Source organism: Cnephaeus nilssonii (genome assembly GCF_951640355.1).
Source record: "Cnephaeus nilssonii genome assembly, chromosome: 14".
NCBI lineage: Eukaryota > Metazoa > Chordata > Mammalia > Chiroptera > Vespertilionidae > Cnephaeus > Cnephaeus nilssonii.
The window spans coordinates 68,119,247-68,147,162 of NC_137085.1; the positions used below are offsets into that span (position 1 = coordinate 68,119,247).

The 27,916-nt window shown below is 40.8% G+C and overlaps 1 protein-coding gene across 11 annotated transcripts in view; it reads right to left on the reverse strand.

Annotated features, from left to right (window-relative positions):
* The window catches only part of LINGO2 (leucine rich repeat and Ig domain containing 2), a 1,264,400-nt gene that overhangs the window by 991,810 nt on the left and 244,674 nt on the right, over window positions 1-27,916 (reverse strand). For all 11 annotated transcript variants that reach the window (XM_079791176.1, XM_079791163.1, XM_079791166.1 and 8 more), the window contains exon 2: window positions 13,949-14,045. The gene's annotated coding sequence lies outside the window, so the exon portion shown is untranslated. The remainder of the gene's footprint in view (window positions 1-13,948; window positions 14,046-27,916) is intronic.

The window sequence follows — 27,916 nt, forward strand, 5'->3', positions numbered from 1 at the left end:
AAGACATTTATACAATGGATCTGCTTAAGTCATTTTACTTAAATCACGCAAATAACCCTCTAAAGAGTGCAACACATATATCATTGTCAGTTAATGAACAGTGAAACTGAAACACGGAGAAGTTAAGCTCTTTGCAGATGGTACATGGAAACTACTATTGTATATAATAAAAGGCTAATATGCAAATTGACCAAACTGCGGAACAACCGGTCACTATGACAAGCACTGACCACCAGGGGGCAGACACTCAATGCAGGAGCTGCCCCCTGGTGGTCAGTGTGCTCCCACAGGGGGAGCGCCATTCAGCTAGAAACCGGGCTCATGGCTGGCGAGCACAGCGGCAGTGACGGGAGCCACTCCCGCCTCCATGGCAGTGCTAAGGATGTAGGACTGCTGGCTTAGGCCCACTCCCCGCAGGGCAGTCGGACATACCCCGAGGGCTCCCAGACTGCGAAAGAGTGCAGGCCGGGCTGAAGGAACCCCCCACCCCCGAGTGCATGCATTTTGTGCACAGGGCCTCTAGTAGGGGAATAATAATGAGTTTGCCAGAAACTGCAGTGATTTTCCTTTGACCTGGTTTCTTAACTGTAAAAGAGTGATGATGAGAAATACCACCAAGGGTTTTTAAGGCATTAATGAGATAATGTACATATGGGGCTTGTATTACCTGACACATGGTAAATATCACTATTATTAATTACTAGGGGCCCGGTGCACAAAATTAGTGCACTGGGGTTGGGGTCCCTCAGCCCAACCTGCCCCATCTCACATACTGGGTGCCCTCAGGGGATGTCCTACTGATGGCTTAGGCCTGCTCCCCACGCTCCTTTGTGGGAGGCAACCGGGCTGATCAGGGGAAGGCACCAGCCCCATCACCCCGCTGCTGCAGCCACTACCAGTCACCACAGCCACCAAGGTGTTTTCATCAACACGGACTCCAGTCCCTTCACCAAGAAAAAATGACAACTTTCTTTAGGCATTTTCAAGATGTGTCTTTCATAGGATATGCATTTTTTTTTAAATCTCCACCTGAGGGTATGTTCCCATTGATTTTTAGAGTGTGGAAGAGAGAGGGAGAGACAGAGAGAAACATCAATGTGAGAGGGACACTTTGATTGGTTGCCTCCTGTATGACCATGGGCGCCAGGCTGGGGGGCATGCAGGGATCCCTGGGCCGCACGCAGCGGTGGCTGCCGGGGGTCTCCACACACCCCAGAGGCCAGCAGCTAGCCCCCCATCGTGTGCGCCAGGCTGGGGGCGTGGACCCAAACTGCCTCTTGGTGCTGGAGCATTCCCAAGCGGCTAGGGGCACTATGGTGACACGGGATGTTCCCGCCCTGCCCCGCCCCCAGCCCCTTGGCTCCTGCACCTATAGGCTCAAAGTGGCCAGGGGGTGTTCTGGAACCCCTGCCACTCAGGACCTAAGCAAGGGGCCTACAGGCTCGGACTGGCCTGGGTCCTGAGGATGTTTGCGGGACCCAGCCCCTTGGCGCCTGCACCCTTAGGCTCCAAGTGGCCAGGGGGCATTCTGGGACCCTGCCGCTCAGGACCTAAGCGCGGGCCTACAGGCTCTGAGTGGCCTGGGTCCGGAGGATGTTTATGGGACCCAGGCCGCTCAGGACCTAAGCGCAGGCCTACAGGATCTGAGAGGCTTGGGTCTGAAGGATGTTTCCCAGACCCCAGACTGCTGTATGTGTTTGGGGGGCGGGAACATTCCCACCCCGCCAAGGCTCCCAGTGGCCAGGGGGTGTTCTGGGCCCCTGCCGCTCAGGACCTAAGTGCGGGCCTACAGGCTCTGAGTGGCCTGGGTCTGGAGGATGTTTACGGGACCCAGGCTGCTCAGCGCCCGCATATGCAAATTAACCGCCATCTTGTTCGCTCTGATTGGCTGTGGGTGTAGCGAAGGTGCGGTCAATTTGCATGTTTGTCTATTATTAGGTTAGATTATAATCACACTAGAGGCCCGGTGTCCCTCAGCCCAGCCTCCACCCTCTCCAATCTTGAACCCCTCAGGATCGGGCATAAACCGGCAGTCGGACATCCTTCTCACAATGCAGGACTGCTGGCTCCTAAACATTCGCCTGCCTGCCAGACTGATCGCCCTCTAACCACTCCCCTGCCAGCCTGATTGACGCCTAACTGCTCCCCTGCTGGCCCGATCACTCCCAACTGCCCTCCCCTGCTGGCCCAATGGCCCCCAACTGCCTTCCCCTGTCAGCCTGATCACCCCCAACTGCCCTCCCCTGCTGGCCTGTTCGACACCAACTGCCCTCCCCTGCCAGCCTGATTGCCCACAACTGCCCTCCCCTGCCAGCCATGTTGTGGTGGCCATTTTGTGGTAGCCATCTTGTGGTGGCCACCTTGTGATGATGTGAGGGCATTGCATGAGGGCACAAGGGCCACCTAGGCTTTTATTAGTATAGATAACTGATCAGTCACATTTGAACACATTTTGTTAGTATACTGAGACTGCCATTTAAAAAAATACCACAGATTGGGTGGCTTAAACAACAGAAATTTATTTTCTCACAGTTTTGGAGGCTAGAAGTCCAAGATCAAGATTCTGACAGATATGATTCTGATGAGAGATCCCTTTCAAGTTTGCAGGCCAGCCATCTTCTCACTGTATCCTCACATAGCCTTGCCTTTGTGGGGATACACTCTTGGTGCTGCTTCCTGCCCTTTTAAAGAACAACAGTCCTATTGGATTAGGACCCTTTCCTTATGACCTCAATTACCTCCTTAACAAGTCTATCCGTAAATATAGTCGTATTGAAGGTTAGGGCTTCAAATTACAGATGGGGGGGGGGGGTGTTCAGTACATAGTATTCTGCCCTCTGTCCTCCAAAATTCATATCCTCTGTCTGAAAAATACATTCACCCCATTTCAATAGCCCCCAAAATCATAACCCAACCATTTGTGAAATCCAAGTCTAGTTTCATCTCAATATCATCTAAGTCTAATGTGGGTATGACTCTAGACATGATTCAACCTGAGGAAAAACTTCTCTCCAGCTGTGATCCTATGAAACCAGACATGCACTTCCAAAATGCAGTGGTGGAACAGACATAGCACAGGCCTTTGACATTCCAAAAGGGAGGCATCAAAAAGAAGAAAGGGGTGAGGGGTCCCAAGAATGTCCAAAATCTAGCGAGGCAAATTGCATTGGATCTCAAGGCTCGAGGAGAATCATCTGTGGCTCTATGTGCTGGCTTCCAGGTTCATCTGGGTAGCAGCTCCCCGTTCTGGACCCGCTGGGGCAGAGGCCTTGGAGGAAGCCCTGCTCCGGTTGTGGTTGGCAGCCTTGCCCCTCTAGCCCGGGGCTGATCTCTGAATTACCCTCTGGACCATTCTTCCTTTTCTGGAAGGACAAGGCGTGGTCACAGTTGGATAGTGCACAGCATTGTCCTGTCCTGTAGGATGCTAGAAGTCCAAAACCTTCCTTTATTTCATCCAGTCTCTGCCCCCTTTAATCCAAACTGGCAGTCAAGGTCTATGCCAATATAATCCCATCTCTATGCCTGACTTATGCTGAGACAGCGGACTAACCCCCGGACCATCTCTTCGTAGAATGATTATCCAGACACAACTTGAATGTAAAATACATGTTTCCTCATTTATTGTAATGCGGATAGCCTGAGAATTTTTCCAAACCTTTAAGCACTGGTTCCTTTTTTCTTAATTATTTCTCTTCAATTCATTTTCTACTCTCAAATTTTATTATAAATATCATGTACTATGGACTATAAGGCACACTATATTATTTCACATCTCCGTGACTTTCCCATCCTATTATTCTGGAATATATATTGCTGAGAAACAAGCGATCTTAAGCAGTAATTGAACCATGAAGCAGGGAGTGTTCAATAACAAGATACTATGCTCTGTCACATTTATGTGAGGGCAACTTAAATTTAAAGTCAATAAACTCTGCTTCTCCTGAAACTATTATAATATTATAAATATAATAAAGAAAGCACTTGGTTGTTTTGTGTTTTTTTTTCCATTACTTCCCTACCACTTATTTTATTTCTGAAAATTTTGTGTGTGTTGCTGTATCCCTTTTGCAGCTCTACAGGAGCGAGCGAGGGAGAGTGCTTTATGGTCTGCATTTAGAAAGCTATTGAAGATTCGGGGTGCTGACAGTGAAGAAGTGACATACAGGAAGATCGTCCACTCTTTCCTCTGCTAGGACCTCACTCAAAGACCTACTATTCCACTCACCCTTAAGCCTGTAATCACCTTTCACAAACTGGCTTCCCTAGACCCCTACATCCTATTATAAAGAAACTATTTTCCAGACATACACAAGAACTTTGTATTTCTGCTTATGCCATGTTCTTTCATACCCCTGGCTGCCAGCCTTTTTTCATATATTTGACCATGAGTTTAATGCTCTCTAAAAGTCTCTCCTCTACCTGAAAAGACATGCTTCCAGCCCCAGATTAAATGGCCTCTCTTCTACATGGTCTTCCCTGCTCTCTCTACATACAGATAATCCCTAACCCAACTATGCCTTCACAGAATTGTAACTATCCTATCTAATAATAGAGTAACATGTAAATCACCATCACTCTGCTACGCCCATGATTGGGTGGTGGGAGGCTGGGGGGCGGGACTCGGGGTGGCCTATCCGGCCATTGAGAGGCACGGATCCGCTGCCACTGAGGGGGGCAACCCTGCTGTTGAGAGGCACAGGGGGCGGGACTCCTGCCCCCTGTGCCTCTCAACGGCCAGATCTGTGGCCGCTGAGGGGGCCTGCTGCGGACACCCAGCTGCGCCTCTCAACAGCATGGTAGCCAGGTGTCCGTGGCAGCCCCCCTCAGGGGCCGTTGAGAGGCGCAGGGGGCGGGAGTCCCACCCCCTGCGCCTCTCAACAGCAGGGTAGCTCCCCTCAGCGGCTGTGGACCATCAAAAGCGTGGGAGCAGGAGGCTTCTGAAAGGCCTGGTGCACCAGCGGACAGGCACCCAGCTCCACCGAGAAAAGCGAAAGCGTGTAGGGGACCCTACACGTGCATGATTCAATCATGCACTGGGCCTCTAATGATAATATAATCAATTATTACTTTACTAGAGGCCCGATGCACGAAATTCGTGAAAGGGCCTCAGCCCTCACAGCCCCAGCTTCATTCCAGCTTCATCCAGAAGGTCGTTCGGCTGCCCGGTCTAATTAGCATATCACACTTTTATTATTATAGATGGGCTTGCTTCTCCTACTCACATATGAGGTCATGGGAGCAGAGTTTCTATTCTCTTGTCTTCAAGGATAAGTAGAGTATCCAGTGTATAGAAGGTACTTAATCAATGTGTGTGGGATAAATGAATGAATGACTGCAGAAAATGTCTATCCCACCTTCCGGAATTCCTTCTGAACTAAAAGCTGGTGTTTATCTTTATTAAAACCTGTAGTTTTTTACAACCCAGCCTATATTAAAAAGCAGAATGGACCAACTTCTCTTTTAGTCTTTAGTCTTTATAAAAATTTAGCTCTAGTGAGGCCCAGCATTGTTTGTGACTGTGTTTGTCAGAGGTTGCAAAACTAATTAGCTTCCATTGCATTGGTGAGCTCTGGCCAATGGCATGTGAGTGAAAGTGGGGAATACCACTGCTGAGTTTGGTCCACAGGAGCCCCACATGTTTTCCTTGTGCCTTTCCCCCTCTACCAGCTAAATGAAACTAACGAGGGTGATCTTAAAATTCACATTTTTAAAATAGCAAGAAAGAAGATGGGAGGAGCCCAGATCTTTGAAACTCTATTTGAATAAGAGTTGACCATGTTCCAGCCATCTAATTTTTACTTTAAATGACTAAGAAATAAAATTCTATTGTGCTTAAATTATATACATCTTGGTGTGTGTTTTTTGTTATTAAAGCAAGTATTGTCTTAACTAACAGCTGTTTTAGTTACATGTCAAGAAATTTAATAAGATCACAGTAGAAAATCATAGAACAGGCCCTTTGTATGTGTGTATGTGTAAGAAACAGCAATGGGGAAGGCGGATCTGTGAGACTCTGCCTCTTGCTTGTGATAACTGTGAAGAATTGTTGACAGACCTCCCATCATCACAGATTGCCTCTATTTAATAGGCAGCTCTCACACAGCTGTGCTCCTGCTGTTTGCAAAACTTACTTTGAATATATAATGCCAATTATAGGGACTGAACATGTCAAGATTTTGACAGGTGTCTAGATAGTTATGCAATTAATTTTATTTATGCACTTTCTGCTTTAAATGCTCATGCAAAGAAGAAAATTGACTAATGCATCTTAAAAGGAACACTCATACTTACCTCTGTACCCCAAATTACCACCACTTTCCTTTCTGACAAAGAGAGGGAGGAAAAGAGGAGAGGAGAGGAGAGGAGAGGAGAGGAGAGGAGAGGAGAGGAGAGGAGAGGAAAGGGAGAAAAGGTAAAGGGAAATAAGCTAATTCAGTAATGAAGTTTACTATGGGATATAAAGTGACAAAATTTGCAGCCTGGTCATTTGCTCAAAGGCTATAAAAAAGCATAGAGATGATGACCAATGCCAGAAAGGGGTGAGAAGCCTGACACTTCTTTTGAATTCTAAGGCAGCATCTAGATATTTAACTATGCTGCAATCACAATTTTACTGTCACTCTTCAAAACTGAGAAGAAAAAAAAGGTCTACTCTTATTCTTTTCTCACTGATTCTGTGACACAGCTTGGAGCAACATACAGTGACAACACCATGAGTACCTCCTTGGCACTTACGTGGTAATGATACTGTGAATTAAATTATCAAATACAGTGTGATACACTCAGGCAAGATAAAGTAAGCTCACTGAATCAGGAAATAGATCTTCAAAACCAGACAAATACTTATACATATTACAGTAGTATAATTGTACTCATGTTCTCAAGAAAGATTTAAAACTCATCATTTTGCTTTTTACATGAGGATAAATCTTTCATGCATTTATTCATTTAATATATAAGTCCTGAAACCTTTTATATGCATCCATTTTTAACTTATAAAACTAACGGTCTATATATAAGCTATTAATTTCTTCAGTAAAAATGTGATGGTAAAATTGAGTAGAGAATAATAGCATTGCAATATATTTGGGTGATAGTTATTTTCAAAGGTTTGACACTAATGTTTGAGTTATCCAAAAGGCAGATGTCCAATCACATCATGAATAAACCTGAAAATGCTTGGAGGTAGGAAGCCTGGGGAAGGGTGTAGACTTGGGGATATGTCTCCTCCTACCCTCCCTGAGCAGCTTCCTAAAAAAATAACCATACTTAGTTGGAGATCTTCACATGTATTTATTTCTCTTTGAAATAATTTTGAAAACACACACACACATGCATACACACTATACACTGAGTGGCCAGATTATTATGATCTCTGAACGCATAATAATCTGGCCACTCAGTGTATATCCTATTTAATAAAAGGCTAATATGCAAATTGTCCCCTCGACCAGGAGTTCAACCAGCAGGCAGGCCAGCCAACTGCCCATGTCCCCTCCCCCTGGCCAGGCTGGCCGGACCCCGCCCATGCACGAATTCATGCACCGGGCCTCTAATACACACACACACACACACACACACACACACACACTGAGTGGCCAGATATTTATGCGTTCAGAGATCATAATAATCTGGCCACTCAGTGTATATATACACTGTATGCATACTCCTCCCAACCCCACCCCCTCCACACACACACCTAACTTTTTCAAAGTTGACATCAAACACAAATTTAGCATGCATTTGTAAGTTCTAAATCATATAATGTCTGGCTTATTATATGCTATAAATATATAGTCCTTAAAACCAAACCTTGGGTATGTAGATATTTGAGGTTTCCACCTTCAAGAGGGAGTCTGAAAGAAGGTAGTAGAGGAATGGATGACCGATCGAGTGGTAGACAACAAGTATTTGAAGACAGTAGCATTGCCATAAGCTTGCCATCTGAATAAATAATGTGTTTCCACTTTATTTCTTCCCTGAGCTACTTAGATTTGCTTTCCTGGACCTATCTCTTTGGGAGCTGCACTTTATTCTTAAATCTTCCCTTAGCTGATTATCACTAAGGTTTTTAACCCCAACATAGCATACCCTGGGAAGTAGAAGAGTGAGAAGCATACCTTTGTTTTGTAAAGTGAGAGAGAAGGGATTGTGAAAGAGAAGGTGGGGAAACTAGAACTGACAGGTCATAAGTGGAATCTCATTTGGACCATTCTTAGCTAAGAGTACCTATGGAAGCTAAAGATCTGGATGTTATTTCCTTGAAAAAGCCTAACTTTGTACATTATCTCCACCATTAACTATAGTATAATTATAACTGAGAGGCAAGAGGAATAATGATGGGGACAAGGAGTACAAACTTGTGAATAGCATTCAATTGCAAAAATAGTAAAAAACTGAACAACTCTGCAGCAAGAATTGCTGATGGCATGGGCTGTTACATCAGAAGTACCTGTGTGAATCCCTATCTCTGTTCTGCCTTTAACTATCTATGATATTATGAAAACAATCATCCAATATGCCAGAATCTGCCTACTTTTCTTCTCACATTGAATTGAGGTAGAATCCCCATGAAACATATCCTTCTTCCCTCTCCAAGAAAACTGAGCAATTTTCTTCTCTCCTTGCCCCTAAGACTTAAGATTTATACTATTACACTTAGAAGATTAAAATAACACACATTTCACTTATCTTCCCTATGTGAGAGTGAGCAATTAGAGGGCTTATTGATAATCTTCCTCCCCCAGTTGCCTAAAACAATACCTGGCCCAAAAGAAATGCTAAGAAAGTGTTTTCTGAGTCAGTGATTAAAGTGTTGTCATTATACTTACCTCAGTGCTTTAGGGGATTTAAAGGAAATACTGTGAAAATAGTATGCTAAGTGAAATAAGCCAATCTGAGAAAGACAGATATCACATGATATCACTTATTTGTGGAACCTAATGAACAAAATGAATTGACCAACAAAATAAGACCCAAAGCACGGAAGCATGGAACAGACTGACATATCTCAATATGGGGTTGGGGGGATGAGAAGACATAAACCAAAGAACTTATAAACTTATATGCATAGCCCATGGACACAGGCAATAGGGTAGTAAAGACCTGGGGGGAGGGTAGGGGCTGAGAGGAGGGGGTAAAAGGGGTGGGATATGGGAGATATCTATAATACTATCAACAATAAAAATATATTTAAAAATAAAAATAAATGAAATACTGTGTGTAGACCAGTAAGTTGAAAGCACCAACAAATATGCCCAGAAACAGAAGAAGCATCAAGGGAGTGACAGAGAATAATAAAATACTGCCATTCTAGTTGTCAACGAACTGTGAGATGGTTTAAGGCACATATTTTAAGCGTGCACTCTGCTAGTCAGAAGATGCAAACACTGCATTATTAAGAGGGAAAATAAAGAGCCAAAGGAAGTCAAGCTGGGTCCCAGAGTGCCAATATAGTAGTCAAACCAGTAGTTTGGAAGGGAGCATGCTCTATAGTGGAAATGCAGCTAAAGCATAACTCAAGACTAGATTATGGAGCTAGGAGAACGCTGCATCTGTATGGCATTAAGTCATTCTTTGGCTACTACAAAATTAACTATATATTTAAAATCTCTAAAATAAAGATTCAAAGGTACATAATCAATGTGAAAAACAAAATTTAGTTTTGTCCTGGATGCAAATGAGGACAGACCAGGTGAGGGATTGAGTGAAGTGAAGAAACAATGAAGAAAATCTCATAGGATGTGTAGATTTGGACATTGTTACCTAGGTATCAGAAGTTAAGAAGTCTACTTAATGTAGTCTGTAGAAAAATTTTATCTGGATAACCTAATGTATTTTTTTTAAGTTTACTTGGAATGTTTTTAACCAGCACCAGTGCACTGAAGTTCATCTGAGGGTTCATTATTCCTATTATTTAAGATTTGCCTTCTTCACATTGTGAATGCATGAAAGATAAATGCTGTAGCAAGAAGAGTTGAAAAAGTAACACATTTATGTACTACTCTGGAACAGGACAGACTAAAAGGAAAACAGGGCCAGAGGAAGATGGCCAGGAGAATAGCATGAAAAGTAAGATGAGCAAGGTGAGAAGCTTCAAAGCCTAGGTACACAACAGCCAGATAACTGTCACAGTGTCCTTTATTTAAGGGCCTTGTGCTTCTTCCCAGGCTAAGATGGACTTCTCAAAGGGTCACAGAATGCAGGGCATTCATGGCTAATACATTTATGGGAGAATGCATTAATTCATTCGGGTGTATATCCTGTCATGTAAAATGGCTTAGTTGCAATGGCTAAGCAAATCAAACTGATTTATCTTTCACCTAACATTCAGCAGGAAGCAATCAGGACTGTTTTGCTCTATAAATTAAGCCAAGAAGCCAGACTGCTTCTATGTTGTTCTTTTATCTTTAGACAGCTGTCCTTGTCTATAAGATATAAGTTGACTCGCCAGGACATCCCACCCCACAATCATTTTCCAAGTTACTAGAGGAAGAAAGAGGAGAAGCATATGCATAGAACCTTTAAGAATGTGACCTAGAAGTGGCACAAATTATTGTAGCTCCAACTCCATTGGGTAGAACTTAGACACACAGTCAAACCTAGATATAAATTGAATATATATAATTTTTTTTAGGGAAGATCATATTCCCAGGTATTGCGCTGGGGGAAAACTCCGATAGTTTATTTAACTGAGAGAGGATATTCAAACACAGCAGAACTGATGAAAATCAACAAGCACATTGGCAAAAAACAACAAGAATTTGCAGAAGATACTTGAGGAGACATTTTTTCAGAAAATTTCTGAATAGCCTTGCAAAGCAGATATAATAGCCCTATGCTACTGATGCTTTCAACATCTAACTTCAAAGGTGATGGTAAATTAAGTGTTTAAGAGCTTAAACAAAACAAATGCAGGCTTATTGTTCCCTATGTGCTTATGCTATTGGCTGCCATAAAATAAAACCTTTCACGACTGGAAAATTGAGTTATCCTAGGATTAGGAAGCAGCTGTCCCAGTTGCATACCAACTCTGTGCCAAGATTAAGTCCTCGCCCTATCATTTTGTAACTTTATAACTTGTTGAGCCCCTCACTTTTATAAAGCTATTTTCATTAATCTGTAGAATGGGGATAATAACTACTAAAAAGAACTAGAATGAAGACTCGATAAATAAATGCCCATGAAATAAACCAGTTTTTAGGTTTTTGATAAGCATTAACTAAATTGGAACTCCTGTTGTTATTAACTAGGATGGTATTTATTTATTTCTACTTATTTGTTCTATTAACTTCTTACATGTTCATGGGGTAAAAAAATCATTGCAAAGCCACTCTACTGCCAAATTATTGAAGCATATCTTTTTCTTAATCATGTATCTTAACAGATATTGAAGTTGTTCAATTTGATCTATAATAATACATCTCCAGAAAAAGATTGTGTAAAACTTAAAGCTTCAAGGAAAACAATATTAAGCCCCAGTTAGTGGCTTAATAGCAGAATTGTTCCTGTTCTAAATAATTATGTATAAAATGTGGATACTTAGGACCCAAGCCCAACCTGTCCTACAAAAGCAAGATCCTGAGAAAAACATCCTGTACTCTATGTATTTTATCAGCTTTCCAGGTTTGTAAACACTTTAAAACTTCAGAAATTATTCGGCCTAGAGATACAAATATGAAAAAGCTCATGATAAAGGCACATTACCATACAAGTAATATGAACAAACCTAGTTAGTTACCTTGGCCTGATAATTAGAAAATAAAATGTTTATTTTCCTGGTTTCAGCACTATGTCCAAGTTGAGGCTTCCCATAACAACACCCCTTCATAAGACATCCAATCTTTTGAAAAAAATTTGTCCTTATTCTGGAAGATTCCAAGGAGTTTTGGGGATTCACATATTATCAAACCTACTCGCAGATCTAGATATAGAGCTACAATATAAGATCATTAGTGATAGTCTAAGAAGTAGGTGATTTACACGTACTTTTTGTAATCTTTAAATGTCTGCAATGTAACTGTTACGATCCTCATCTTATGATGAGATTACTGAGATTAAAAGAAGTAATTCACTATCTTAGAGTTAGTAAGGCATGAAACAAATACAGGGTGATTACAGAGAAACAGCAAAGAGAAATGAGGCCCTAAGTGACTAAAATTCTATTGTTAAGAACCAATAATAACTTTTTAACTCAACCCAAAGCTGGATGTAAAGTGGAAATTTGGAGTTGTTAATATTTTCTGCATAAATGCAAAACTCTTGAATTGAAAAGAAATGCAGTATTGGAGGGGCAGGGACAAATTTGCAGTTGTTTTGAGAATGTAAAATGATTGAAAATAGCTGAAATAGGAATGGCCTAGATTCCCTTCCCAAAGTGCTGTGGGGGGGAACCTTTGTCTATTGATGTTGGCGATTCCAGCCTAATATCTTCATAGCATTCATTAATCTTACAGGCATTTACTCCACCATCAAAGAAAAAAGAAATGAACCTCACATTGGAACTGAAGGTGACTGAAGGCTTCTTCTCAGAAATTCACAGTGAAAGTTAGCTTTTTTCCCCCTTTACACAACCTAGAAAGTTAAAATGTAATCTTCAACTGCAGGCATGGTGCCTGCTCTCACAGAAATATTGCTGATTATTGCCAACACAGAAGCAAGGCTCTGTAGCACGAAAACCATGAGAGAATGCTTCACAGGCTCCCAAGATGTCACTGTGGAATAACCCAAGCAAATCGGACACAAGGGGACAGAGTGGGTATCTGGTTTGCAATCACTAGGAAAAACGTGTTAGAGAATTTTCAGGCATGACAGCTAGATCCACTATACCACGTGGTACTGCCAAGTCTCTAGAACAAAAGTACCTATGTTCTGCCAACTGTGAACTAATCCCCTAAAATGCATTTAAATATCTAAAGTTTGCAATCAACCATCAGCAATTCCCCCAAACAAATGTATTCTCCATAATATTGTATTTCACATAAACACTTATTTAATTACACATTTTCATGGATAGACCTACAGCAAAATAATGGCTTATATTTTAATAGGTCTTTGATATGGCTTCTATTTATTGAACATCGACTAGGTGCCAGAAATAATTTTAGGTGCTTTCCATCTATTACCTCTTATTTCAGTGGAATCTTGCAGCAACCTCATGGTACAAGTAACAGAGAAGGGAGACGAGAGTCAAATTACTTGAGTTGTGTACCAGTTAGCTGTGAAGGAAGGATTAGCACTATTTTCACTAAAGTATATCATCAGCCAGGACAGGGTATTGTACAGAGGAAGCCTACTACAGCTTTTCATTTCATAGCAAAGGTGAATGGGGAAATTATAGCACACATTTCTGGTCAGCTTTTCTATAACTTTCAATTTCTTTGAAACACTGTTATCTCTGTAACTAGTCAAGACTTACAGAACTCTTTCTCTTTTCAAAAGCAGTGAAAATATAAAGACAATTCCTTCACTTTGATTTTCTGTGTGAGGGAAGGCAATTATGACTCTTTTCTAAATATCCCCTTAAACTTGAGGAGCCTATGTTAATTCTTTGGCTCCTTGCCTGTCACATGACAGCAGAATTAGTAGAGCATAGAGTTAAATCCCTCTTGTTCCACTTACTAGCTATAAGACCTTGGATAATTTCTCTGAACTCTGTTTTGAACATCTGTACTGTGAGGACAGTATTTACATCCTCCAGCTGTGTGTTGACCTATTGACTAATATAATGTATATATTATCATAGGACATTAATAGTAACACATTTGAGTTCCTTATTGTGCCCAACCCTCTTAAAGATCTATAACATAATCATTGCAAAACCATGAAAAAAGTTGTTTTTGAATCTCAAACTTATGTATTGGGTTGCAAACCTTCATAATTTTGTTTACACACACACTTCTCATCACATTTTCCAAAGGCAAACGTATTAAGAATCATGTCATCCTACCATAACATGAAGTGATTTCAATGTGGATGCTCCAACTTCATTTGGGGTACTTCACATGTAAGGGTTCTACATCTTGAAAGCATCTCCAAAGGATTCCCTAAACGAAATAAAACAAAAATGCTTGTGAACATGGGAGAAAACTTAGCTTCTTCCAATAGTGCTTATCTCAAGGTCCTTATGTCATTTTCCGCCTGGCTGCTCTGGTTCTGATTCTGAAAAAATAATCCCAAATGTATTTCCTGGCGGCAGATTCACAAACCCATCCAATGTATGACATGCCATCTCTGATAACACTATTGCTTGCATTTTCAGATCATTAATTTCATTATATTTGCTTTTGTAAATCAATGGGTATTCTTAAATAGATATTAGGAAGCAATAAGTAGGGTATAAAACAACTTCCACATCAAACTCAATGATTTAATTAATAAATGATATAAAGCATTTAGATTAAGAAACAAAGCATGAGAGCATCAAGTTACAGCAAGTGTGTCAGAGAAAGAAAAATAATTTGAATGTTATAACTTGTCTCTTTTTAAGATGCTGTGGATGTTATTCTCAAAGATTAATGCATAAAATAAAGCCATGCTATGATATTGAAACATATTTATTTATTGCCTTTAATAACTTTATTATGAAAAACATATAATATAGTAGCCTTGACAATTTAGCAAACAGAAACCTCATTCATAAATTTACCAGGTATTATGCTCTGTTGCAAAAATGTAGTGATATTTAGATACCTCTCTCTCTCTCTCTCTCTCTCTCTCTCTCTCTCTCTCTCTCTCTCTCTCTCTCACACACACACACACACACACACACACACACACACTTTAAAGTCAAAATTATTGAAATAAATTACACTGAGATAACATAAAATACAATGAAATCACATTTATTCATCAGCCCAAGTCTCTTCTTTTAATAGCTATGTTGGTTTCATTATAGACTGTCAAACCTCAGAGAGAAGGTAGGGGAGAGAAGGGGTAAGGAGGAGAGATCAACCAAAGGACTTGTATGCATGCATATAAGCCTAACCAATGGACACAAACACCAGGGGAGTGAGGGCATGAGTTGGGGGTGGGGTTTGGTGGGTTAAGGAGGGGGTAAGGACACCTATGTAATACCTTAATCAATAAAGAAATAAAAAAGCATAAGCTTTAAAAAAATAAAATAAATAGATAGATAGATAAATAAATAAATAAATAAATAAATAAATAAATATTGGTTGTGTGAATCACACTTATTGTGTGAAACATCTCAAGCTTAAGGAGGCATGTTATAGTGATCAATTTTAAATTAGTCACTCTAGAACAAATTTCATTATTTCATTCTCCTGGTGGCTTCCTGGATTTCTATTTCTGCAAACATAGTTATTACAGTTGTGCTGTATGGCACAAGTGAGTCTCTCTTCCCAAAAAACTAGATATGAAAATGAGTCCACAGGGTCTATCCAATAATACTCACATCTCAAGTCCTCTTGGTAAGTTTCACTTCAGGTACATTCTTTGAACAAAGAAGTCCATTCGAATTTGCCTCTCAATAGAGGTTAGCTAAGAATTTTGTCAGTGTTTAAGCTATTGGTTCACAGCCCAAAACCCAGCTTCTATATTCTGCACTGAGATTGTGGGGCTGGGTTGCTGCACACTTTCCTCTTTGCCAGCTGACTTCCTGTTAGGTTCTACAATGGGGGCACCTCTGAGAGGCTGGTGTGGGGGAGGCAGGATGCAGGGAGGGCGGAGCTTAATCCTTCTCAAGTATTTGCTGGCAGTGTTGTTTCCACAATCATCCTTTATCCTGGCAGCAGAAATTAGTCTGTCCAAGTCCTTCCAGAACCAGCTCATTCTGCCCTCTCAGAGTTGCCAGCAATAGGCTGTTCACATCCCTTCCGGAGAGTTCTTGAATTTGAGCTCCCTAAGGCCTCTCCACTGAGCTCCTGAGTTACCAACACTGGCTGCACAGCACCCCACTAAGTGTGGACCTCAGCTCTACAGGTTCCTTTTCCAAGTTCCTAGTAATCCTGATTCTTCCTCTGGTCCCCAAGCACTAAGGGTGGGGCTGCTTCCTGTGCCCACTCTCTCTGTATAACCTCAAAGCCCCCTTTCTCCATTCCAGTTCCCCAACACCTGTTTAACCTGTCCTCTATATTACATTTCCTTTATTAAAACAACAGATATAGTTTCTGTTTCCCTCAAGCACTCTGTTATAGAATGCATATTTTATTTTTAGATTGAAGGTGAGATGCTGGAGAATGGGAAGAAGGAAAATGAAGAATCTAATATTCTTTATCTTTGAGATACTTTCCATTTAATTTATTATCTACTCTCTAATATATCCTATGAAACAGGTATGTTACCACAATGATTTATATTAATTAAAAGAGTGATAACATTTATTGAGGTCCTACAATGTGTTCATTTTTATATATTATTTCATTTAATATTCATAAACTTTCTGAAAAGGAATTCTACTAGATTCATTTTATTGATGGAGAAATTAATTTGAGGCTAAATTGTAGACATCCAGTAAGCCACAGAACTATAATGTGAATAACAATCTGAGTGCTAGTCCAATTGAGCAAATATTCAAATTATTGACAGATTTAATTACACTATACCAAAAAATTACATTTAATAGCATCATAAATCTCATCAGAATTTTTTTTTAGTATTGGGAAGTTTTCAACCTTATGGTGGCATACAAAAGATTTTCAAAATTTTAATTTTCACTAGAAAGTTCAAATTTGATAACTGGCAACAATGAGAAATACAAAATATTTACTTTCCTTGACATTACAAGGTCAATTTGTTTATTTTGGAGAAATATACACCAAATACCTAAGTCTCAAAAATTCCATTTGGACTGTCAATCACACATTCACATTGAAATGGTGTTAAATGAAAAAGTAGTTAACATAAAAAGTACCACTAAATTACAGAAAAACCATAATTGAAAACTGCCTGAAATCTAGCTGAACAGAACTCCTGTAATTAAAGATGTAAAGAAGAAGCCAAGTAGAGACTGGTAGGAGGGACAGAACCGGCTGGTCCCTCACCCACGTGTGGTGGATAAAAATTTGGAGGTATATCTCTGCTTCAGAAATTCCCCGAGGAGCCAGGTGTTCCAGCCCCACACCAAGCCCCAAGCTCAAGATCCCCATGCTGGGAAGAGAAGTCCCCATAAATAACTGCTGTAAAAACCAGTGGGGATTATGGTTGAGTGAGATGGAGGTCTCTGGAGTCCCAGACAGTTCCTCTTAAAGGGCTCATGCACAGACGTACTCAGACTCACTTCCTCTGAGTTCCAGCACTTGGGCAGCAACTCGAAAGGCACCAGTGACATACAGGAAGGGAATGAAGTATCTATCATCAGAGTGAGACCTGGAGGGGCAGGTTTCTCCAGACAAAAGTTCTGGCAGAGGCCATTGTTCCTTTTCTGAGCCCATTCCCACAGAGCAGGCAGGCAGGCACCACATCTGAGTCTCCATCAACCTGGATCACATTGTTCACCCATCTCTAGTGATTCCCTGAAGCCCCACCCCATGAACTTGAGTGTCATCCAAGCTATTTCCAGTGGCTCTTTAATACTAATATCCTATCTTGGTTCATGCTTCACACTTTCCTAAAATATCCCAAACAGGTAGCATCTGGCCTTCATGTGTCCAGTCCCTCTCACTAAGTGGACCCAGGCCCAGCACTAACAGCCACCTGCATTGGTTCACAGCTTGGCTGCTCCTGGGCACCACCAAGCCCAGCACAATTAGTAACCATCAGCATATTGCTTTGTAGCTTATGCCAGGAGGTCCTGGGCAGAACATAGGTAGTGGCTGACATTGCCTGCATCTCCTGGGAGGCTCCAGAGCCAGCAAACCTGATGGGAAGATTCAAACGACACCTAAGCACCATCCAACCACCTTCACAGGTGACACACTCAAGGGGCAAACTGATTGGGCACCAGAGCCCTGCTGAAGTTAACCCTGTAACCCTCCATCCACAGTGGCTGCAGCCAGTCTTGCAGCCAATGGGCCTTGGGGTAAATCCCTCCCATTGAAATGCCAACAGCAACCAAGGCTCAACTACAACAGGAAGGTATACACAGCCCACATGGGGGTGGGACACACCTGGAGCACCCAGCTTGGGAGAATGGATTCTGTGCTACTAGACCCTACAGGACACCTATTATATTAGGCCATTCTACCAAGCCTGGGTAATATAGCAGCTCTACCTAACACATAGAAACAGACACAGGGAGGCTGCCAAAATGAAGAGACAAAGAAACATGCCCCAAATGAAAGGACAAAACAAAACTAAACAGAATGGAGGCAAACAATTTACTAGATGCAGAGTTCAAAACACTGGTTATAAGGATGCTCAACAAACTTAGGGGAAGAGTAGATGAACTAAGAGAGAACTTCAAAAGCATAAAAAGGACATGGAAATCGTAAGTAAGAAGTAGTCAGAAATGAAAGATACACTAACTGAAATGAAGAATTGTTTGCAGGGCATCTACAGTATTGCAGATGAAGCTCAGAATCAAAACAATGATTTGGAAAATAAGCAAACAAAACAAAACAAAACAAAAACACCAATCAGAACAGCAAAAAAAGAAATGATTTCTTTAAAAATGAGGACAGTATCAGGAGCCTGGGGGACAACTTCAAGCATTCCAACATTTGCATCATGAGGGTGCTGGAAGGAGAAGATAGAAAGAAATTGAAAACTTATTTAAAAAAAGAATGATGGAAAACTTCCCTAACCCAGTGAAGGAAACAGACATATGAGCCCAGGAAACACGGAGAGTCCCAAACAAGATGAAACCAAAGAGGCTCACACCAAGACACATCATAATTAAAATGCAAAAGGTTGAAGATGAAGAGAGAATCTTAAAAGTAACAAGAGAAAAGAAGTTAGTTACAAAGAAGCTCCCATAACACTTAATAGGAACTTTGCAGGCCAGAAGGGATTGGTAAGAAATATTCAAAGTGGTGAAAAGCAAGGACCTACAAGCAAGATCACTCTACCCATCAAGGCGGTCATTTAGAATTGAAGGACATATAAAAAGCTGCCCAGACGAAAAAAAAAAAAAAAAGGCTAAAAGAATTCATCACCACCAAATTATTTGGTCGTTGCCAGATGGGAGAGGGGGGTTGGGGTGATGGGTGAAAAAGATGAAGGGATCTAGAAGTATAAGTTGGAAGATACGAAATAGTCATGGGGATGTACAGTACAGCATAGGGAATATAGTCAACAATAACTATGTATTATGTCAGATGGGTGCGAGATTTATCAGGATGATCACTTAATAAGTTACATAATGTCGAATCACTGGGTTGTACACCTGAAACTAATATAATATTAATATTGTATGTCAACTATAACTGAAAAATAAAAAATGATTAAAAAAATAAAAGAATGCCCTAGCTCAGTGTTTCTCAACCTTTCTAATGCCGCGACCCTTTAATACAGTTCCTCGTGTTGTGGTGACCCCCAACCATAAAATGATTTTCGTTGCTACTTCATAACTGTAATTTTGCTGCTGTTATGAATCATAATGTAAATATCTGTGTTTTCTGATGGTCTTAGGCGACCCTGCTAGCGGTTCTCAACCTGAGGGTCGCGGCCCACAGGTTGAGAACCGCTGCTGTAGAGCCTAAGTCCATCAGAAAACACAGATATTTACATTATGATTCATAACAGTAGCAAAATTACTAGCTGGTTTGACTCAGTGGTTAGAGCATCAGCCTGTGGACTGAAGGGTCTCAGGTTTGATTCCAGTCAAGGTCACGTTGCAGGTTTGATCCCAGGCCCTGGCCAGGGCACGTGTGGGAGGCAACCCATCGATGTATCGACATGGAGAAAGCATTCCTTCTTCCTAATCCAAACTTCCACTGGTCCTTTCCACCACACATTACCCATGTCTAGATTCCCAAACCTACAGTAAAGACCCATTGTGCAATCAAAAACAACTGATTCCCAAATAGCGTAAACACACTATTATTGTGAAATACAAGGAGAAAGACACAGTGCTATTATATTCACTTTAAGTGAACGACTACAACAACAGGTCATAAAATGAAATGTCTGCGCCATTACCAGTGTGATACCATTAGCACTCACATTGCACGGGATGTGCGCGGGGAAACGTGGTGAAGATGATTCGTCACTAACGAGAAACGGGGAGTTCTGGGCTGCTATTCTCCGCCATGGAAACAAAAGGGGACTTGGCATCCACTCCAGGGGACAGCACAGGCCACAGGAGGCTGTGTGCAACATGGAGTGGAGCGGGGAGAAAGGGCCCTGCCAGCAGGAAAGGGCTACTCGCAGCAGCTGCTACCCTGGCGAACAGGATGCTCAGCTCTGTTCGCTTACTGATTCTGGGGAGTGTTTCATACTTTCAAAATGGACCCTGATTTTTATTAAAGCGACAGCCTTGTGTCTTGACAGTGACTGTTTATCTGTAAAGTGGTGGAATCACAGTGATAGTTCCCAGCTATTCTGCTTAATGTCTGTACACCAGAGATGCTCAAGGAAGTCATGTAGTGCTACACGCTCCATGCTCTGTTGTCATTGTTTTTAGGTTCGTCGTTCCATTAAACAGCTGAGGTTATGAGACTCAACAAGGTACTCTTTTAAGTGTTTAACTAAATTGTTTGACAACAGAATCTTCTCCCTATTTGTGCACATAGCCATCTCTTGGGGGGGCACTATTACTTTTGTTACACGGTTTGGAAAATGCTGAACTTGGTGCTCTCTAAAATCCCTTAGACTCCAGGATTTTGCAATTCTAAGCAGAGGAACTGTTTAATATAGCAGGACTAAGTGGCGTGGCGGCACGGGGAATTGTCCCCTGAAATAGCTCTAGGTGCCTCTGCATCTCAGGTGTTGGGAGTAAGCATATTCCGGAGCCAGGTGGTTGAGAGCCAAGGAGAATGGGCCATGACTCAGATTCGGGATGTAGTGAACATCACATTAACACACTGCGCGTGAGAAGCACTCCCAGGGAGGTGCTGTTTACTTATCAGCACTTCATTTTTAGGTCAATGAGAGCACGAGAGGAAATTATCTTTTGGAAATATCAGCAAAAAAAGGAGGATCACAGGAATTAGCTACCCATCCCAGGTACAGTGCAAAGCCAAATACAACATAGAAAGTTATGCACATAACATTTGGCAGAATTAAGGAGCTTTACTTTGGAGGAGAACCAAAATGACAATGCCGTGCCTGGAGTAAAATTAATGTTTTATTTTATGGGTATGTTCCTCTTTTTAGCACAGCACTCCCTAGCTTCTCCTAAATTTTATGACTCCAGTTTGACTATTGTCTGTCTTTTACAGGTGAAGCCTCACTATTCCAGATGGTGGTAATAAAGTCTGTACCTAGAGGTCTCCCAATATCCTCAACATAAACTATGGATATAATATATCAGTACAGTGGCTTCTGTTTTCAGGATGTACAACATTATTTTTTTGAAGTTGCTCTGGTTGTTTATATCACTTTATATGAAAAAGGGCATAAAAAAAGAGGTGGATCTGGAAAAAATAAAATTTGCCCAGATTTTTTTTTTGAGGGGAGGAGGGTATTTATTTATTTTTTATTGTCTAACGTTTTACATATGTCTCCTCGCCCCCCCTCCCCCCCGCTTAACCCCGCTTCCCCAGCACTTCCCACCCCAGGGCAAGCCCCACATCGCCCCAGTGTCTGTGTTCATTGGTTATGCCAATATGCATGCATACAAGTCCTTTGGTTGCTCTCTAACCCCCCTCCCCTGCCATTTGTCTCTGGATCCATTCTTGTTCATCAAATTACGTTGAACATTATATCCCACATATGAGTGAGATCATGTGATGTTTATCTTTTTTGAACAGGCTTATTTCATTGGCATAATGCTCTTCAGTTCCATTCATGCTGTTGCAAATGGTAAAAGTGTCTTCTTTTTTATACCAGCATAGTATTCCATTGTGTAGATGTACCACAGTTTTTTAACCCACTCATCAGCTGATGGGCACTTAGGCTGTTTCCAAATCTTAGCTATTGTAAATTGTGCTGCTATGAACATAGGGGTGTATTTATCCTTTCTGACTGGTGTTTCTGGTTTCTTGGGATATATTCCTAGAAGTGGGATTACTAGGTCAAATGGGAGTTCCATTTTTAACTTTTTCAGGAAATCCATACTGTTCTCCACAGTGGCTGCATCAGTCTGCATTCCCATGAGCAGTGAACAAGGGTTCCTTTTTCTCCACATCCTCGCCAGTGCTTTTCGTTTACTGATTTGTTGATGATAGCCATTCTGACAGGTGTGAGATGGTATCTCATTGTTGTTTTGATTTGCATCTCTCAGATGATTAATGACTTTGAGCATGTTTTCATATGTCTCTCGGCCTTCTGTATGTCCTCTTTCAAAAAGTGTCTATTGACATCATTTGACCATTTTTTTATTGGATCGTTGATCTTCCTTTTGTTAAGTTGTATGAGTTCTCTATAAATTTTGGAGATTAAACCCTCATCTGAAATATCATTGGCAAATAGGTTCTTCCATACAGTGGGCTTTCTTGTTTTGTTGATGGTTTCTTTTGCTGTGCAGAAGCTTTTTATTTTGATGTAGTCACACTTGTTTATTTTCTCCTTAGTCTCTATTGCCCTAGGAACTGTGTCGGTAAAGATATTGCTATAATATATGTCTGCTATTTTGCGGCCTATGGAGTCTTGTAGGATTTTTATGGTTTCCTGTCTTACATTTAAGTCCTTTAGCCATTTTGAGTTTGTTTTTGTATAGTGTAAATTGGTGATCTAGTTTCATTTTCTCTAATTGTATCTGACCAAATTTCCCACCACCATTTATTGAAGAGACTGTCTTTTTTCCATTGTATGCTCTTGCCTCCTTTGTCAAATATTAATTGAGCATAATGGCTTGGATCCATTTCTGGGTTCTCTGTTCTGTTACATCGGTCTATATGTCTGTTCTTGTGCCACTACCAGGGAGTTTTGAGAACTGTGGCTTGGTAATATAGCTTGATATCTGGTATTGTGATCCCTCCAACTTTGTTGTCTTTTTTATTCCAGATGATTTTTTGGAGAGTTTGTTCTAGATCTTTGAAGTATGATGTTGGTATTTTAATGGGGATTGCATTAAATCGGTAGATCACTTTGAGTAGTATGGATATTTTAATGATGTTGATTCTACCAATCCATGAACATGATATGTTCTTCCATTTGTTTATGTCTTTTGCTATCTCTTTTTTTCAATGTCCTGTAGTTTTCCCAGTACATGTCTTTTACCTCCTTAGTTAAGTTTATTCCTAGGTATCTTAATTTTTTTTTGGCACAGTGGTAAATGGGATTATTTTTTTCATTTGTCTTTCTGTGATTTTATTATCCTATATAATAAAAGCCTAATATGCTAAGTGTCCAGTCATCCGGTGACTGGTCCACTGTCCAACCAATCAAAGCATAATATGCTAATGATATGCTAATGCCGCTCAACCCCTCGCTATGACATGCACTGCCCACCAGGGGGCAGACTTTCCAACGAGTAGGTTAACTTGCTGCTGGGGTCCAGCTGAGTGGGACTGAGCAAGATGGGTTGGACATGCCCTAGAGCACTCCCACGGTCCCTCCCTGGCTGGCCGGCCCTGATCAGCACAGATTGGGACTGGATGATATGGGGCCAGACATGCCCTGGGGCCCTCCTGTGGTCCCACCCTGGCACCCCCTGAGGGTGGGGTCCCTTGGCCTGGTCTGCACCATCTTGCAATCTGGGACCCCTCAGGGGATGTCGGAGAGCTGGTTTTGGCAGGATCACGCAGGCCACTCCACTTGGGAGGGTACCAGACACAGGGCTCACAGCTGGTGAGCACTGCTGCAGCAGAGCGAGCCTCTCCCAATCAGGACTAATTGGGCTTGAGCCCGCCACAGGGTGGGGCTGGGCTGAGTGGGACCAGCAGGTAAGAGCTGCAGGCGGCGTTGGACTGCAGGTTTCGGCCCAATCCCCGCAGGCCATCCTGAGGGACCCCACCAGTGCACAAATTTGTGCACTGAGCATCTAGTTGGTGTATAAAAAGGCCATAGATTTCTGGGTGTTAATTTTGTATCCTGCTACATTGCTCAATCCATTTATTAGGTCTACTAGTTTTTTGATGGAGTCTTTGGGGCTTTCTATGTGTAGTATCATGTCATCTGTGAATAAGGACAGTTTTACTTCTTCTTTTCCAACTTAGATGACTTTTATTTCTTCTTCTTGTCTGAACGCTATGGCTAGTACTTCCATTACTATATCGAACAGGATTTGGTGAAAGTGGGCATCCCTGTCTTGTTCCCGTTCTCAGGGGAAATGAGTTTAGTTTTTGCCCATTCAAAAATTTTGAGTTGGCTAGTATGATGTCGGCTATAGGTTTGTCATATAAGGCTTTTATTATGTTGAGGTATAATCCCTCTATTCCCACTTTGCTGAGAGTTTTTACCAAGAAAGGGTGTTGGATTTTGTCAGATGCTTTCTCTGCACCGATTGATATGATTATGTGATTTTTGTCTGTTTGTTTATGTGATGTATCACATTTATTGATTTGCGGATACTGTTCCATTCTTCCATCCCCAGGATAAATCCCACTAGGGTCATGGTGTATTATCTTTCTAATGTATTGCTGAATCTGATTTGCTAGAATTTTGTTGAGGATTTTAGCATCTACGTTCATCAAGGATATTGGCCTGTAGTTCTCTTTTTTGTGGTGACTTTATCTGGTTTTGGGATTAGGGTGATGCTGGTTTCACAGAAAGAGCTTGGAAGTGTGCCTTCCTCTTGAATTTTTTTGGAATAGTCTGAGGAGGATAGGTTTTAGTTCTTCTTTGAATGCTTGGTATAACTCCCTTGTAAAGCTGTCCAGACCAGGGCTTTTGTTTGCTACAAAATTTTTGATCACTGCTTCAATATCTTTGGTAGTTATCAGCCTATTCAGGTTTTTTTATTCTTCCTGATTGAGTTTTGGAAGCTTGTATTTTTCTAAGAATATTTCCATTTCATCTATGTTGTCCATTTTGTTGGAATAGAGTTGTTCATAGTATTTTTTCATAATCCTTTATATTTCTGTGGGATTGGTTGTTACTTTACCTCTTTCATTTCTGATTTTGTTTATTTAGATCATCTCTCTTTGCTTCATGGTGAGCCTGGCTAGAGGTTCATCAATCTTCTCTATCCTTTCAACGAACCAGCTCTTGGTTTTGTTGATCTTTTGTATTTTTTTTTTTTTTTGGTCTCTATGTCATTTATTCCCACTCTGATCTTTATTATTTCCTTCCTTCTGCTTACGCTGAGCTTTAATTGTTGCTCTCTTTCTAACTCTTTGAGCTATAGGGTTAGATAATTTATTACCATTTTTTTCTTATTTTTTGAGGTAGGCGTGTAGAGCTAAGAACTTCCCTCTCAAGACTGCTTTCACTGTGTCCCATAGATTTGGGATTGTTGTGTTTTCATTGTTGTTTGTTGCCATGATGATTTTTATTTCTTCTTTGATCTCTTTGGTAATCCAATCATTGTTTAATAGTATGCAATTTAGCCTCCAGGTATTTGATTTTTCATTGTTTTTATTGTAGTTGATTTCTAGTTTTATGCCATTGTGGTCTGAGAAGGTGCTTGATATGATTTCAATCTTCTTGAATTTGGAGAGACTCTGCCTGTTACCCAATATGTGGTCTATCTTTTAAAATGACCCATTTGCACTTGAGAAGAATGTATATACTGTGGCTTTGGGGTGAAATGTTCTGAAGTTGTCAATTCCATCTGATCTAGTGAGTCATTTATGATTGATGTTTCTTTGCTGCTTTTTTGTTTAGAGGATTTATCCAGTGGTGTTAGTTGGGTATTAAAGTCCCTACTATGACTATATTGCTGTCAATCTCTCCCTTGATATCCTCCAGAAGTTTTGTTTGTTTGTTTGTTTGTTTTAATGTATTAGGGTGCTCCTGTATTGGGTGCCTATATGTTTACCAGAGTTATATCTTCTTATTGAATTGCTCCCTTTAGTATTATGAAGTGGCCTTCCTTATCTCTGGTTTTGGCCTTCACTTTGAGGTCTAATTTGTCAGATATACAGGTGTACCAGTTAATAATGCAGATTTTTTTCAATAGATGGAGGTACACATATGTTGATATATATGCAATTTGATATGTATGCTATTTTGTTGTATTGACAGCAAGCTTCAAAACTTCATATGTCAAATTTGCTGAAGGAGTTAACATCATAGATATTTTTACACTTAAAAATGTCAAATTTAGTGCCAAAAAAAGATCATTTGCAGGAAGTTTTAATTCATTACTTTATTTTGAATAAAAGTGCTGCTGAATACTTTGGGAAGCTTATGTGAACAGGATCCATCTCAAGATACCTGTGAATGCTAGTTTAAAAGCTTTAAAAGTGATGATATCAATGTGAAAGACAAAGAACATCGAGGTCAACCAAAAAAGTTTTAAAACCAACAATTACAAGCATTATTGGATGAAGATGCTTGTAAAACTCAAAAACAACTTGCAGAAAGAGTAAACATTGCTCAGCAAACAATTTCCAATAACCTACAAGCAATGGGAAATATTTTAAAGGAAGGAAAATAGGTGCCACATCAACTGAACAAAAGACAAATGGAAAACCGAAAAGTCATCAGTAAAATGTTGCTTCAACAGCATGAAAGAAAGTATTTTTTGCAAATTGAGACTGGTGATGAAAGGTGGATTTATTTTGAGAATCCCAAATGCACAAAATCATGGGTTGATCCAGCTCAACCACCAACATCGACTGCAAGGCCAAATCACTTCAGAAAGAAGATAATGCTCTGGGTTTGGTGGGATCAGGAAGGTGTGGTGTACTATGAGCTTCTAAAACCAGGTGAAACTGTTAATACTCATCGCTACCAACAACAAATAATCAATTTGAACCACTCTTTGATCATAAAACTAGCAGAATGGGCCAGAAGACACGGCAAAGTAATTTTGCTTCATGATGACACACCATCACACACTTCAAAACCAGTTAAAGACATGTTAAAAGATCTTGCCTGGGAAGTATTAACCCATCCACTGCATTCATCAGACCTTGCTCCTTCAGATTACCACTTGTTCTGATCGATGGCACATGCACTTTCTGAGAAGGACTTCAAAACATACGAAGAAGTGGAAAATTGGGTCTCTGAATAGTTTGTCTCCAAACAAGAAAAGTGCTATTGGGACGGTACCCACAAATTACATGAAAGTTGGGGAAAATGTGTAGCTAGTGATGCACATTACTTTGAATAAAGCACTTTTGATGTTTCTCTTGAAATTATCATCTTTTCTTTGATTACAATATCTGTATTATTAATTGGTTCACCTAGTAAGTATTGCTACCTCAGCTTTTTTTTTTTTTTAATTTCCATTTGCCTGAAAAATCTTTTTCCATCCCTTCACTATCAGTCTATTTGAGTCCTTTGTTCTGATGTGGGTCTCCTGTAGACAGCATATATATAGGTCATGTTTTCTTATCCACTCAGCTACCCTATATCTTTTTATTGGAACACTTAAGCCATTTACATTTAAAGTTATTATTGATAGGTACTTGTTTGTCGCCATTTTTATATTTTATGCCTGTGTTCCTTCTTCCCTTTGTATTTCTTTTTACAACAGTTCCTTTAGCATTTCTTGCATTGCTGGTTTGGTGGTAATAAAGTCCCTTAGTTCTTTTTTGTCTGTGAAGCTCCTGATTTCACCCTCAACTTTGATTGATAGCCTTGCTGAGTATAGTATTCTTGGATTCAGATGCTTGCTTTGCTTGAATTTATATATTTCATTCCATTCTCTTCTGGCCTGATGTGTTTCTGTTGAGAAATCAGTCGATAGTCTGATGGGAGATCCTGTGTAGGTAACTTTCTGTCTCTCTCTGGCAGCCTTTAAGATTTTCACTTTGTCGTTGGTGTTTGCCAATTTAATTATAATGTGTTTTGGTGTCAGTCT